General features: G+C 42.0%; 1 long non-coding RNA gene across 1 annotated transcript in view; it reads right to left on the bottom strand.

The window, feature by feature from the left end:
* The window catches only part of LOC146863897 (uncharacterized), an 83,014-nt gene extending 67,260 nt beyond the window's left edge, over window positions 1-15,754 (bottom strand). The window contains exon 1 of the long non-coding RNA XR_014976585.1: window positions 15,604-15,754. This is a non-coding gene — a long non-coding RNA (uncharacterized LOC146863897). The remainder of the gene's footprint in view (window positions 1-15,603) is intronic.
* Between the last annotated feature and the right edge of the window lie 432 nt (window positions 15,755-16,186).

The following is a 16,186-nucleotide window of genomic DNA, read 5'->3' as shown; positions in this document are numbered from 1 at the left end:
TATTAAATGTGCCCGTCAATAGCTACCCATGTTTGTATAAATAAACGACAAGGGTGTCTACTTGGAGAGTACCCACCGGCGGGGGCACCGGTATTAGGCACGGTAGGGCGTCAGACACGTCAGAGCTTCAATAGCGGTGTAAATACATTCCACGTGGATTCGTTGTATGCATAGTCGCCTTTTAATGAATATCACGCAAATCGTCATGGTGATAGGTACATCCGGTTTGTCCAGCATGTCCTAGTTGTTTCTATAAATATATATTTTCTTTAAATAATGAAAAACAAAGGCCGGCCCCAGGGGATGGGGTCCCCGGAGCCATAAGTGACCTGAGGAGGGGGGCAACGCAGCCCCCTCCTAAAGAATTTTTTTTTTAAAAAGGCCATGACCCGGGGGTTGGGGTCCCCGGGGCCGATTAAGGCCTTGGGAGGGCCAAATTTATTTTTTACAACAAAAAAAATTAGAGTACAGGCCCTGGGGGATGGGGTCCCGAAGGTCCATTAAATAAGAAAAAGAAGGGGGGCCACACAGCCCTCCTTCTAAAAAAAAAAAAGACTGGCATCGCGCCGGAGGCCACGCCCCCTCCTTGCAGCACTCTGTAAATGCACCCCCTGGCCAGTTGTAAGTTGGGGAATTAATTCCCCTTCAATACTGAGGGTCCCTGAGGGCCAACTAGCCCAACAGGTATCTCCAGTATGAGCCAGGGAGCTGCAATGCAGACTGGTGTTCTGAGGCCACGCCCCTTTTTCCACCTCTATGCAACGCAGCTCTGTGGTGCTTACTGGAGGTACCTAGTGGGCTAGTTTGACCCTAGGGACCCTTAGGATTCAAGGGGACTTAATCTCTAAATTTAGAACGGCCACAGGGCACGTTTACACAGTGGTGAAGGGAGGGGACGGGGCCTGTGGTGACGTGTGCAAACATGCTCTATGGCGCGTTTTAAGTTGGGGAAATAATTCCCCTTCAATCCTGAGGGCCCCTAGGGGCTAACTAGCCCACCAGGTGCTTCCAGTAAGCACCACTGAGCTGCGTTGAAGAGAGGAGGTCCAGGCCGTGCCACTTTTTACACCTCTCTGCAACACAGCTCTGTGGCGCTTACTGGAGGTACCTAGTGGGCTACTTGGACCCTAGGGACCCTCAGGATTCAAATGAACGTAATCTCCCAACTAAAAACGGCCACAGGGCATGTTTACACAGTGGTGAAGGGAGGGGACGGGGCCTGAGTTAACGTGTGCAAACACGCCCTGTGGCGCGTTTTAAGTTGGGGAAATAATTGCCTTTCAATCCTGAGGGACCCTGGGGGCCAACTAGCCCACCAGGTGCTTCCAGTAAGCGCCACTGCTCTGCGTTGTAGAGAGGTGGTGCAGGCTGTGCCCCTTTTTACACCTCTCTGCAATGGCACTTACTGGACGTACCTAGTGGTCTATTTTGCCCCTAGGGACCCTCAGGATTCAAGGGGACTTAATGTCCCAACTTAAAAAACGTCCACAGGGCGTGTTTACACAGTGGAGAAGGGAGGGGACCGGGCCTGAGGTGACGTGTGCAAACACGCCCTGTGGCGCGTTTTAAGAGGTAGTTTTAATCCCCTGCCCTATTATATACTAGGGGCTTACAGAGGAGGTCATGGTAATAACAGGGGGGCCCCAACGCATAGTGTTCCCTATTGTAGGTAGGTGTTTTCACGGTATTCTAAGTGTCTTTCAACATAGCACTGGCTCTAGGACTGGTTAGTCAGACTCAGTTACCACCAGTATCCGTCTGAAAAAGTTGAGGGTACAGGATGATTTTGCAACAAGGCTTCTTTCTGCTCTTCTGTTTGTTCTTTCTGCACGCTATCCTTCTTCCTGCACTTTTCTTCGTCTTTGAGGACTTCTGTTGCTTCTTTCTGCATTTCTTTTTTTTCTTTCTGTGCGTTTTTTCTTCTTTCTTCACATGTCCTATCTCTGTAGGCATAGTTAGAAATTAGCATTTAAAAAACCTTTGAAATTCACTGAAAAAACCATAGGTTTCAGGCACGTTATAGTTAGGAATTAGCATTTAAAAAACCTTAGAAATTCACTGAAAAAAACATAGATTTCAGGGGCGTTATAGTTATCTGGACTTTTCACTCATACAAAACCATTGCAATTCCCCTGTTATAGTTAGTTCAGCTAACTATAACTCGCGCGCCCGCAATGCACTGCTGATGACGTCACATATTACATCACTCATGACTTGGTCATAAAAGAGTAATAAAGAGTCATAGAGTCTGGTGTTGTAGAGTGGAATAGAGTGGAGTGGACTTGTGTGGAGTATCATTGTGTATAGTGGAGTATAGTGTTATATAGCAGGGGGGGCATTTCAATGGTTTTGTATGAGTGAAAAGTCCAGCTAACTATAACGCCCCTGAAACCTATGTTTTTTTCAGTGAATATAGATATATATATATATATATACCAATATATATTTATATATATATATGTGTATCTTAATATATTTGTCTAGATAGATAGATAGATAGATAGATAGATAGATAGATAGATAGATAGAGAGATAGATAGATAGAGAGATAGATAGATAGATAGAAAGATAGATATATGGATATAAATATAGATATAAAACTCAAATTTATAATTCATGCACCACCTTCAATTTAATATAAGCCGCACACCTGTGTACATAATATTGTCACATCTCACTCACCACTCTGCATTAACTATAACTCGCCACTTTACCATGCGCTGTGTTCTCAGTAATAATGTCATTTCAGATGTCATAAGTGTTGTTTTGAATGCTATAATTTCACAATCTATAAGTTACATAATGTGGAAGTATGTAACCAGTACATGGAGAAAAGGTGAGTTATAGTTAATGAAGTTTGGCAAGTGAGTTGACAAGACTGTGTAAACCTTTGTTTTTTTCATTGAATTCAAATGGTTTTTATTTTTTAATAAAAATGTGTTTCAAATCGTAGTCTCAAGTGTCATTTAATTGAGTGTTGCTAAGTGCTGTGTTGTAGAGTATAGTGAAGTACAGTGTCATAAAATAAAGAGTCATAGAATCTGGTGTTGTAGAGTGGAATAGAGTGGAGTGGACTTGTGTGGAGTATCATTGTGTATAGTGGAGTATAGTGTTATACAGCAGAGGGGCATATAGTTGAGTGAAGTATCATAGAGTAGAGCGGCTTTGTATAGAGTGGTCTCGTGTGTAGTACAGTACAGTTGTGTGTTGTAATGTGGATTGTCATTGACTGCAGTGTTGTGGAGTCAAGTGTCATGGAGTGGAGTGCAGTATCGTAGAGTATACCGTCGTACAGTAGTTTAGAGTGGTGAAGAGTATTCTGTGATTAAGTCGCATAGAGTGGAGTACAGTTCAGTAAATTGTCATATAGTTCAGTTATGTGGAGTGGAGTATCGTCCTGTAGTGGGCCACCGAGAGTATAGAGTCTAGTAATGTGTTGCAGAGTGCACTTTTATAGAGTAGAATGTTGTAGAGTGGAGTGGCGTACACTTGAGTGGTATACAGTGACATAGAATGGGAAAACTGTTGTACATTGAAGTTGAGTGCAATGGTTTAGAAGAGAATGAAATAAAGTGCCACATAGTAGAGTGGTGCCTCATATAGCACAGTGCCATGGATTGGTGTACACTGTAGTGGTGTAGCATAGAGTAGGGTAAAGTGTTATAGAGTGGAAAGGCGTGTCATTCAGGGGAGTGGTATGCCATGTTGTAGAGTGTTTGATACTGTCATAGAGTGGAGTAGAGAGGAATGGCATACAGAGGAGTAAAATGTTGTGAAGTGGAGTGAGGAAGAGTAGAGTGTGGTATAGTGTGGTACATTTCAGTGGCATTGAGTATTTTACAGTCGAATAGCATACAGTGCTGTTGAGTGGAGTGGCATAGAGTGAAGTAGTGGCGCAGAGGTGAGCAGTGTGTTATAGAGTAGAGTGGAGTATATTCTGGTGGAGTGGCATAGAGAGAGTTGTGTAGAGTGTTGTGGAGTGGAGCACAGTCTGGTAGATGGGCACAGAGTGAACTGCAGTGGTGTATAGTGACATAGAGTGGAGTACAGAGTTGCACAGGGGAGTTATATAGAATGTCGTAGAGTTTGGTAGATGTGAAGAGCAAAGAGGGCCATACAGTGGAGTAGAAGTACATAGAGTGGAGTACACTTGAGTGGCATAGACTTAAGCATACAGTGTGCTGACATGCACTTGAGTGTCATACAGTAGAATGGGATAGAGTGAAACTGCATAGAGTAGAGCGACAGAGAGGGGAGTTGTATACAGTAGAATAGTGTAGAGTAGATTGGTGTAGAGTGGAGTAGCGTACACAGTGGTGTGGAATACAGTGGAGTGGCATCAATCAATCAGGTGTTTGTTAGGCACGACTACTCACCCGTAAGGGTCTCAAGGCGCTGGGGGAGGGGGTCGCAGGTTCCAGTCCATCAAGGAGGGGGTCTGTCGAAGAGCCAGGCTTTGAGGTTTCTTGCGAAGATGGGGAGTGATGTTGTCTGACTGAGGTAGAGCGGAAGGTCGTTCCAGGAGCGGCCTCCCGATCTGGTCATTCTGGTGTGGGAGACCACGGTGTAGGAGAGCTGGGCTGATCGTAGGGTCCTTTGGGGTGCGTGGAATTTGAGTTGGATGTTCAGGTATGCTGGTCCGGTGTCGTGTTGGGCCTTGTGAGTGTGGGTTAGAATCTTGAAGGTGACTCTAGCTTCGATGGGGAGCCAGTGGAGTGTGAGCAGGTGCTGGGAGATGTGGCAGTGTCTTGGCAGGTTGAGGATCAGTCTTACTACAGCGATTTGGATGTTCTGTAGCTTGCGGGTGAGGTTTTTGTTTATTCCGGCATAGAGTGCATTGCCGTAGTCAAGCCTGCTGATGACCAGGGCGTGAGTGTCGGTCTTTCTGTGTTTGAGGAGGATCCATTTGAAGGTCTTACGTAGGAGGCGGATAGTGCAGAAGCAGGAGGACGAGACTGAGTTGATCTGGCTGTCCATTTTGAGCTCTGAGTCCAGGATGATTCCCAGGTTGCATGCGTGGCCTGTGGGGTGGGCGGTATCTGAGGGCGGGGGGCCACCAGGTGTCGTCCCAGGTGTCGGGGTTTGGGCCCATGATGAGTACTTCCGTTTTGTTGGTGTTTAGTTGTAGGCGGCTGTTTTTCATCCATTTGGCAACAGCTTCCATGCTTTCTCGAAAGTTGTGTCTGGCGGTGTTGGGTATACAGTGGAATAGAGTGGAGTGTTGTACAGTGGAGTGGCATAGAGTGAAGTAGCATACAGTGGAGTGCATTCAGTAGAATATCATAGAGTGGAGTGGCGTAGAGTGGAGTGGCATACAGTGGAATAGCGTAGATGAGAGTATTGTACAAAGGAAAAGGCATACAAAGGAATAGCATTGAGTGGAGTAGATTAGAGGGAAGTGGCGTATAGTGGAGCAGAGTAGACTGGAGTGGCATACATTGGAGTGAAGTACAGTGCAGTAGAATATAATGGAGAAGAGTAGAGTGTAGCTATGTACAGTGTAATAGAGTAAAATGGAGGTGAGTAGAGTGGAGTGGCATACAGTGGAGTGGCATACAGTGGAATAGCGTACAGTGGAGTGTCGTAACTTGTATTGTAATACATTGTGGTTGTTAGACCTGTCAGCCTTAGGATATTCTTCCCCCAAATGTTTTGCCTGTTTACCTCCAATTTTTGCGGACATTTTGTTTGTTGGCATTAGGACTCTGCACTTTACCACTGCTTAACAGTGCTAAAGTTTTTTTTCCTCTCTCCCCTAAACATGGTTTGATTGGCATATAACTAATTGGCATATTTAAATTTATATTTAGGACCTGTAAATTAAATGCTACCCGTGGACATGCAGCACTTATTGTGCCACCCACTGAAGTAGCACTCTAAAACATGTCCCAGGCCTTCCATTGCAACATACATACAGCTTTAAATTGCATGTTAATTTGGCATTAAAACCCCCTTGCTGAGTCTTAAATTCCCATTTTTATTACGTATAAGTCACCCCTAAGTTAAGACCTAGGTTGCCCATAGCAATCAATAGGTTGCATATGTACTTTAGAGTTTTACATGTCCTGGTGGTGAAAAACTCACACATTCATTTTTCACAACTGTGAGGCCTCCAAGGGATTTGTTTTACACAAAAGAGTTTGTATCAGTCTATCTCTTATATAAGATGTCTCACCATGACATCGAAATTATTTGGAACAGTACATGTACTTATTTGTATGATTAAATAATTTCCGTTAGTCGGGTGTCTCTTCTTTTTCAGTTTATATGAAAATACAGAGAAATATGGGTTCATACCATAAATTCACACAAACATTGATAACAGATATTACAGTTGTAATAGAAGAAAATTAACTAGTCATCAATGTAAGTACTGTTCCAATAATTTGGGATTTCATGGTGAGACATCTTGTATAAGAGACAGATTGATACAAACTCTTTTGTGTAAAACAAATCCCTAGCAGGCCCTCTTACCTGTTTAACTTCAACTACACAAGTCCACAAGGGTATACTGGGTTGCCCAAATTAATTTGAATACTTTAGAAAATTGGCACTTACCTGCCCCTAGCCATTTGTGCCAGCAGCCTTTCTTGGGTCATGTGGTTGGCAGTTACACTATTGGAATTCTCATTATATACGGAATGGATGTACTTCAATAGGCCATCGGGCAGGATAGGGGAACGGCACTGAGCACAGCCCCACTTACTACTGAATGGCCTGGGCTCTGCTTTCATAAAGAGGGACTAACAACCCCATATTATCCCTGCAGCCAGCTTGGAGCTAGGGCAGGAAAGTCAGAAAATGACATGCACTTTAAAGAGCTTTTAACAAAGTTTCTCTCACTTTCCAGAAGAATGGCACCAGAGTATCAGAAAAGGACCCCCAGACCCACTCTTCAGTTCACTACTGGACCTGTGGAAGTACTCTCAGAGGACTGCCTGCTGCTGTTACCTAATCACTGACTTAATATCGATGCATACAATATCAAAAATATTGGAAATGAAAGATCGATAACAAAAATATCGACTTCCTATACTTTACTGTAAAACAACAAATATCATTAACACAAATATTGTTGTTAAAAATCTCAATTTTTAGCTATGTAAAAAACAAAAAATTTAGAAAAAAAATATCAAAAATGTTGATTTCCACAATATCAACTACAAAATTATTGCCAAAATAATTGAATAATCATTAATAAATAGTTAAAAAACACTTTTTACATAAAACAATTACGTCAAATAAACCCCAAACTTATTAGAAACATATGTAAATTAAATACAAATATATTAAATCAACTAAATATTTATTATTCACCCCAATAATTTATATACCTAAAATATTAACAATACAACCCCAAAAACTGTTTTCATTAACTACAAGCATTTAAACAACAGCCTAAATATTAATAAATATATGTAAACAATCATTTATATCCAGAAAGCTCAAACTATATATCATACATCAAATATAAAACCTTAATTATTATTTAACATAGAAGGACTCAACTTCCATACTAAACGAAGCTAACCAATAAAATGAAACTATAAACAACATTACCCAATAAAATCAAACAAACAATTAAATCAACAATTTAAAAGGCACACTAATTTCCACAACTAAATACTTCAAAATCAACAAATGCTGCAAGACAAGGAAACTGTGCCAGATCCTCTGACCAGAACATTAAAGAAAAAAATGTAATTCTGAAAAGCTAACTAAGTAGGTAAAACTTGTATTTAAAGTAAAAATATAACTGTTATTAAACTTTAAAAAGTGAAGTAGCAAATTAACATTAACACACTCTCAAATTTCAATCTCTTTACATAGATGTCCTAAAAGAAAAAATCTATTACACAAAAAAACTATAAGCTACCAGAAAATAACAACTAAAACAAAGCAGCAAAAAGATATAAAAGTAAGTATACAGAAACTGATAAAGTATAAACTCACCCAAATAAAGAGCAAAAATAAGCCTAACGACCTGAACCTCTACAAACTACCAACAAATTAAAATTTAAAATGAAGATTACAGTTTTTTGCAACCAACAGAAAAGAAAGTACCTGCTCCACATTAGAACACCCCAACGGAAAAGATGCAAAAACGTGTGAAACATCTGAACAGAAGGTGCATGTAATTATAGAAAATAGAAGTAGTTGCATTTTTTTACATGTTAATAACAAACATGCAAAAGCTAAAATATAATATATATTTATACTATTAGACTACTTACAGATACAATGACAAAGGCTGCCAAATCTATCACTTCAGAGACAGGAACGTCGTACTAAATCACATGGGCTACACCTACAGCCAAGAAAAATTGCATCATCAGAAAATATAAATTACAATTGTACTAAATATTCCTCTAATTAATACTATGGGAGGGCAACGACAAAACAAGATGTTTCAATTCATATAAGAGAGCACCCCCACCCCGAAATGTGATCGGAATAGAAATAAAAGGGATATTGAAGGATATGTGAGAGGCAAGCACTACCTCCCAGGAACCCACAAGCAAAATCCTAAAAGGATATACTACCCAAATTTCCCGAACACATAACGGGCAACTACCAGCTATACTCATTTTAAAATATTTAATTGCATGAACTAAAAACAGCCACCAGGGATAACTCACCTGCCCGGAGAACATACCAAGACAAACACATACCTGAACATTTAACAATTACACACAATGAGGAATCTTGCCTTTTACATGACAACCTAAATAAAGGCAACAAATCTTGATAGTCTCTATTGCAGACAAGGTAAGTAAACGTAGCAAATATCAAACGTGGATGATGGCTGGAACCTTCAAAATGAGTACCAAAACCATTCACTAGACATCATTCATAGTGAACATCAAAACAAAGATGTCCATTTTATTTATTCCCTACTTCCAATTAAACAAAGCTACACTTACTACAGCCCCTTAAACCATAAAAAACATAAAACAAATAACTACTACCCCCAAAAAATAATCATAGACTTTGAGCAAGCCATTATTCAAACCATTCTGAAAATGTACCCCACACAGCCATACAAGGCTATTACTTTTATTTTGCTTAACGTATATATGTGTAGAATATTCTATAAACAGTCAATTTGCTTTTGAAATCAACAAAAAATAATAGCACTAATCTATGTCCCTGTCACAGATGTAGCCAACTACAACACCTTACTAATAGAAAGCCCTTTCTACCAAAAAATAAGACAAAAGTAGTCCATGTATAGACTATTTCAAAGACAATTGGTTTGGCAGACCACATCGCTAAAGACTCAGACGCCAACTCAATTTTCAAATTCCATGGTGGAATGTCTATGACAACACCTTGGCACAGGAAACCAAAACAAACAATGCAGTGGAAGGATGCCACAATGTCTTCCAATCGACAGCAGTCAAAACTCATCCGACGTTCTACAGATTTATAGAGGTATTACAAAAAGAGCAAAGATACCAAGAACTACGAATGGAGCAATCTGTTAGCCAAATTGCCCCTAAATTTAGCAGACAATCCAAACAAATGTACAACATGCAACAATTTTAAGTCAAACTCTTCTTAAATAACAAAGGAGAAAATTTCTCGGAAATCATAGCCAAAAGCATACTATAACATAAGTAGTAATCTGCCAAAGTCCTCAAAAACTATGACAAACTCTAAACCAACATACCAAACCATTAAAAAAAAAAAATAATAAAGATAATATTTTATTAGATCAGTCAAATAATTCTTTTAAATCTCAGTGTTAATAAAGACTGCTATAATAAAAACTTATATAAGGCTATAAATATACATTATTTAAAAAAAACATTTAACCATCCCCAAACAAGATAGCTGGAAACAAACTCAATACATCATAAAAAATAATTACAACACATAAACCAAGCAAATATCAATCGGATCAATTTGACATAAACATTAAATCACATTTCCCACCCAAAAGAAAAAAAGAAATAAAAATTAGGGCCTGACTACGAGTTTGGCAGTTATAGTACCGCTGTCCACAAGGCATCTAAATCCCTGCTGCCAAGTTAGCAGTCCGACCACCCTTTTACGATGCATGCAGTTTCATAGACGAAAGTCCGCTGTGGTACCACCGCCATCACCAGAACATCTTGGCGGCAGCAGCAGGATAGGCAAATGCATCTGTCAGAGGGTGTACCACCAGTGTTATCGCTGGCCCAATCATGATGTGCCTTCCTGCCTCCGTGACTGTGGCGGTCAAATCTCCACATCTGAGCTGGCAGAAAGGGAGGGATATAAGGCTGGAACTCACCTGTACTCAGCTTCACACGTCCTTTGCAGCCATGGAGCCAATCCTACATGTCCTGCCCCTTCTGTTCCTGCTTAATGACATCCAAAAGCGACACCGTCGTGGAAGCAGCAAATAGTAAATCCCACTTCTACTTGTTTCCATTGACTCCTCAGTAAATAGATGCCCCGCCATGGACAAGTCGATAGGTGTGGGGTCCTTGGGCCAAACATATTTTGTGGGCCGCCTGTTCGGAATACTTCTGAATATGTGGTCCAATTACAGCTCTATGATTCCCTCTTTGGACATGTCAGTGACACTTCACATTGCTCACATGCTAGGTCCTGTTGTGATATCAAAGATACATTTATATGGATAAGTCATGAAACTGAAAACACACCTTCTCTGCTAAATCTCTATAATTGACTTTCACACATCACCCACATTAAAAGGTAAATGGGAATCCAAATAATCAGAGTGAGAAGCATTCAAAGGTCACAATGTGAAGACTCTGCAGAATAGGCTTGAGTCTACCAGGGGAACCCCCGAAACGCTGGAGCCCTGGGCCACTGTCACCTTGCACATGCCTCAAAACCTCTATGTGGACAGGACCTTTGGCTTGAAGTATATCAGGGACAACCAATTGCATAACTAAGTGCCATGCGTATGTGAGAAATATGTAAGTGCAAGTCATGAAAGTAAACAAAGCAGTAACAGCATTTGCATTGCATTTGGATGAAGAAGGTGTAAGGTACATGCACACAAATGGACATATGTCCATAAGAGTTTCTAAAAAAGTATGACAATGTAATACCCTCCATGTATGGATAAACAAATAACTAACTTGCACACATCAAACACATATCCAACCTACATCATAGGGAGAAGTGCAAGCTAAATGATGCTGATATTGGCCAAGCCAAGCTGAAATACAAACCATATAAAATTCCACCGAATGCAATGTCATCCCCAATTGGAATTCATCCCACATATCCATCCATTGACCATTTCACCTTGTCCTGTGTAAATCCAGCACTGGTTCCAAGGTCAGATCATACTAACCACTTCAACCACAACTGTAGTCACTCATCCCCAGGCATTCAATAACATCAAATAGTCCGAAAAGAAATGGCAGGGCTAATGTGTTCTAAGCCAAGCAAGGTTTTTATTTCTACAAAATAACCACATGGAGAAAATCAAAGGTTAATGGCTAGTCCGTTGACACATTGTGTGGTCCAGCACACTGCTGTGCCCTAAACTTGCGCTTCATGACACAGCCAGGGCAAGTTCTGAAGAAGGGTCATCTAGTGGGCAGTCCAGCCACCTCAATGATGTCACTTTGGATGGGTGGGGTCAGTATTGGGAGGGGTGTCTTTGTTTTTTCGGCAATGTTCTTCTCAGGGGTACACCTGGGTCTAGGGCTCAGGGGATCATTTTTCTCAGGGGTGGATTGGGATGTGGAAGGCATGTGTTGGAGTGAGGGGTTATTTTGGCTCGGGGGTGGCTTTGACAAGGGAAAGTGCAAATAACATGCTTTCACTGGGAAAATGGGCAGGATGTCAGGGAGGGAGCAAGGGCTGGGAGGTAGAGGGTGTGAAGGTGTTCCAGTGTGGGTGTTGATGGTGCAGGTGTCAGTTGGTCTGATGTATCTTGTTTGTGTTTTGTAGGTGTCTGTTGTATGGGTGTGTGTGGGCATTTGCATTTTTGGGATTTTGTGATGGGGACATGCTAGGTAGGCTGGGAGTTGTGGATGTGTCTGTGGTTGTGTGTGTGTTGTCTGGGGGAATGCTGGGATGGTGGATGGGTCTGTGGGTGCTGGTGTGGAGTCTGTGGGAATACTGGGGGTGGTGGATGGCTCTGTGGGTGCAGGTGTGTTATCTGGGGGAATGCTGAGTTTTGGGAATGGGTCTGTGGGTGCAAGTGTGGTGTCTAGGGGCATGCTGGGGGTGGTGGTAGTGAGGGGGTGAGTGTGAGGTGAGTAGTTGCATGATTCTGTTTTCTTTTGTGGTTCTGTTTGTGTGTGCTGCTTTGGGCTATTGAAGTGCGTGCATGCATATGTGTGAGTATGCTTGGGACAGGCATGGGAACAGGGAATTTGGATGGGGAAGAGGCAGGAGGTGGGGTGGAAGTTTGGGACAGGTGAAAGGCTGCTGTGAGGGAAGAGGCCAGAGCCTGAAAAGATATATGTAGGTCAGACTTAACACTGTGGATGCCTTCCAGGTAGGCCACCATCTGTTGCAGATGGCTGCCTTACCCCTGGATGGCATTCAGTAGTGCTGTCTGCCATGCAGAGATGTGCCTCAGGAGGTCAATAGCCTACTCACTCAGGGCAGAATGGGTTACAGGGGCAAGGGCAGAGGTGCCTGGAGCGAAGGAGATGGCTCCCCTTTTAGGAGAGCAGGCCCGGACAACTAGGTGGGGAGCAACAAGGAGGGGGGATTGAAGGGGGTGGCAGACAAGGATGATATTGTTACTCTTCATGTGTGTTACACCATGACTAGGGAGTGTCCACTTGAGGTTGACTCTGAAGATAATGACATTGATTCTGTGTACTCCTTGGCACTCCCCTCAACCATTGGCTTCCTCAGTGTCTGTCGTTTCATGATGTGAGCCACTGTGGCCAGCTGCTTCCCCAATGATGTTGGTCCTGTCTCCTCCGCTTGCCTGGGTTGATGCAGAAATGACATGCACCAGAATACACTGGACCAAGAGCTTTTACCACAGAACATTACTAAAGTGCACAGAAGACTTGAACTATAGTGACTTCAACATTAGCATGAGCACATGCATGTTATATGACCTGTAAACAGTTGCTCACCGTGAACTCATTAGTAACGTTGTCTCAACTCCATCCTCATGTATCTAGTAGAATACTTGATCACCTTGTATACTTTGTCTCTGCTAGTATACCATAGTGACCTGATATCATCAAATAGGATGGCAATGACAAACTCATCCCTATAGATTCAACACAAGGCCCTGCAATCAGCAAATGGTCAGATATCTAATACCACATCATGATGAATTGATGGACTTGTAATAAGGCTATGTTACAGCGATATGTACAGTAGCAGTAAGAAGGTGACATGGAAATGCTCATTTCACACTGTTGACACTTCTTAATAGAAACGTCCTCATATGTCCACTGTCAGAATAGTCTCATGAAAACGGTACTTAAGTATCTTTGCTATATATCACATTTTGCACAGAAAAGTAGACTGTAGCAATATGGCCCAAATATCTGGGAGATTTGTCCACAAATATCCACAGCATCGTGCTCAACCTACGCCTAGGAGCATCCCCAATCTACCTTGGTACTGGTGACAACACCATTCGTCCATTGCATACATAAATAGCAATAGAATATTGAAGGTTGTTGAGGCTCAGGGAATCTCCATTACATGAAGAGGTTGTCTCACTTTTGTCCTAATGGGAAGGCACATCACTTTACTTTTTTATCTCGTAAATATGAATGCCATAGACACTCACATTTGATCCCTACATTTTCTGCATGTCACTCCCTGATGCATGTCACCAGTCAGTGAATTAACCTTGTCAAATCAACATGTGCAGTTCACGAAACTGAATACTCCCACATTATTGGCATGGAAATTCACATTGTGACAAACTATTGTAAGTCTACCTCTCATGTCCTTCAATGCTTCATCAATTGGACCTGACTAATTACATTGAGTAATGGTTTAGGGTGACCCACACACCAATGTTTACACACTCCTGTCTGTGGTAACACATGAACTGTATACCCATCAGAAATAACGATTTTCAAATACGGATTGGCCTACACACACATTTGTGATGGACTCAGTCATCAATCTATGAAGAAACTAAGGGGCATATCAACAAGGCGGCGTTAAAAAATTATCGCCGCTTTTGCATCCGTTTTCGGACGAAAAGCGGCGATAATTTTATCGCTTTATCAGCAAGGTCACGCTATCGCGTGGATCCTTGCCTCAGCGCCCTTTCCCGTAACGCCCACCTTTGCATCTCTAATGAGATGCAAAGGGTGCGTTCCGTCCCAAAATAACTGGAGAAATGTCGCTAACCGACATTTCTCCAATTATCAATTGGCACGCTAACAAGCATAGCGATAAGAAAAGTAGCGCTAACCTTGGTTATCGCTACTTTCCTTACGCCTGCTTTTCCTTTGACTAAACAATGTTAGTCAATGGGTGGTGGATTATAGGGCTGAGACCACCCAGCCCTATCAACAAGGATATCGCTGTTTTCCATGGAACATTGCTGGAAAACCAGCGAAGTTCCATGGAAACATCGCTATCACAGGAATAATTATCGCCATTGCGCTATGCGTTGGTAATATAGCGCTAGCATGGCGAAAATTATCTGTGATAGCCGGCAATAAAATTCCTCACGCTAAGGGCGGCCAGCGATAATTATCGCTGCTGCTTGTTGATATGCCCCATAGTTCTTCAATGAAACAGGCGTGCAGATGATACTACAACTGGGAAAGGTACACATGCCAACATGTAGGCACTAATACTGATGGAACCAGTGATGTTTTCTATCTCATGTTACTGTAGATTCCCCATTTACCAAGGGGAAGTATTGCTCAGTCACTGCATCCAAAGTGCTCTGTACACTATAATCACATGTAAGAAGGGTCACTTGAGACGCAGTGGTGAGGGAGCATTACTCCTGACACAATGAAGAAAAGTGGCTTGTTTGGTACAATTGTCATTTAAAGTAGACCCTCAACAAAACATAGACGCAAAAAGAAGAAGGGCCCCCACGCATGAAATGTTATCTACATTGAGCCAGGAAGGGTATGTGCATCTAAAGCATAGGGACAGGTGGGGTGAGGTGGGGAAGACCTTTTCTTAGGATGAGAACCCTCATGCACCCATGGGTGACATGCTTCATCATAGGGTTTGCTCCTCACACCAGGGTCGCAAGGTCCTTGGTGTGGGCTACAACTCTTCTGGTCTAGAAGAGGAGCTGGGGTGTTTTATATGGAAAAGGGACTGGAAATGGGGAGAGTGAGGGGTAGAGTACAAAAATAGATATTTTTAGAATAAAACTGGCTCTGGGAGACCCATGTCTTTAATATGCGGTCTCGTAGTACATGATTAAAAGAAAAGAGGACTAGGGTGTATCAACAAATATACCCCTAAATTAGTTCAACATGTTTCTGCCTGTTTATGACCCCATGTATGATTAACTAAGCTTCTGACATAATGCCAGCCTATGGTTGGAAAAAATTGAATAAAGATACTTGTATGTTTGTGTTGGTGCGACATGGTTGTGATCCTGAGCTAAACATTGTCAACAACAGGTGTTGCAGCTGAGGTAGGAGGTGTTGGTGTGCGTACAGTGAGACTCATTGTTACCATCTGCCCAGGCTGACCAGATAGACCAGCAACGTCCTCCCCGTCCACATCTCCAGGAGTGTTGTCATCACTGAGAGTTTCATCCAGGGTTGGAGTGGGGGTCTTTTGACTGGTCAAGCTCTGCCCGGGTGCTTTGCCAGTACAACCTGTTGTGAAATAGAGAGCATTGTTATTGGCAGAAGTGTGGTATCTACAACCAAATGTTTTGTGACACAGTAAGTAGAGACCTAGGTAAAACAAAATAGGTGGCGATCAGTACGGTGATATATTTCCGTGGTATTGAACTTTAGTAACAGGACATTTGGAGACATTCAATACATCTCCTTGAATTAAGCAATTCATTAGATGTCCTCAGATGTTGTATTTTGAAATAAGGAATGAACATCACATTGCACAAACATTTAAGGCAACACAGTGGAGAGGTAACGTATATTTGACCATTACAAGGCCTAGTTGGGTACAAAACAGACGATTATACAACTTGGTTGTATGTTTGGCAATAGTCAACATGTGAGCAGTGCCGAGTCAATGGGTTACCTGCCACTTCTAATCAGCTGAGTTACTT

The sequence above is a fragment of the Triturus cristatus genome, chromosome 2_1 (assembly GCF_964204655.1).
Source record: "Triturus cristatus chromosome 2_1, aTriCri1.1, whole genome shotgun sequence".
Classification (NCBI taxonomy): domain Eukaryota; kingdom Metazoa; phylum Chordata; class Amphibia; order Caudata; family Salamandridae; genus Triturus; species Triturus cristatus.
Note: the sequence above shows the minus strand (reverse complement) of the source record. Positions and strands in the feature narration are given on the sequence as shown.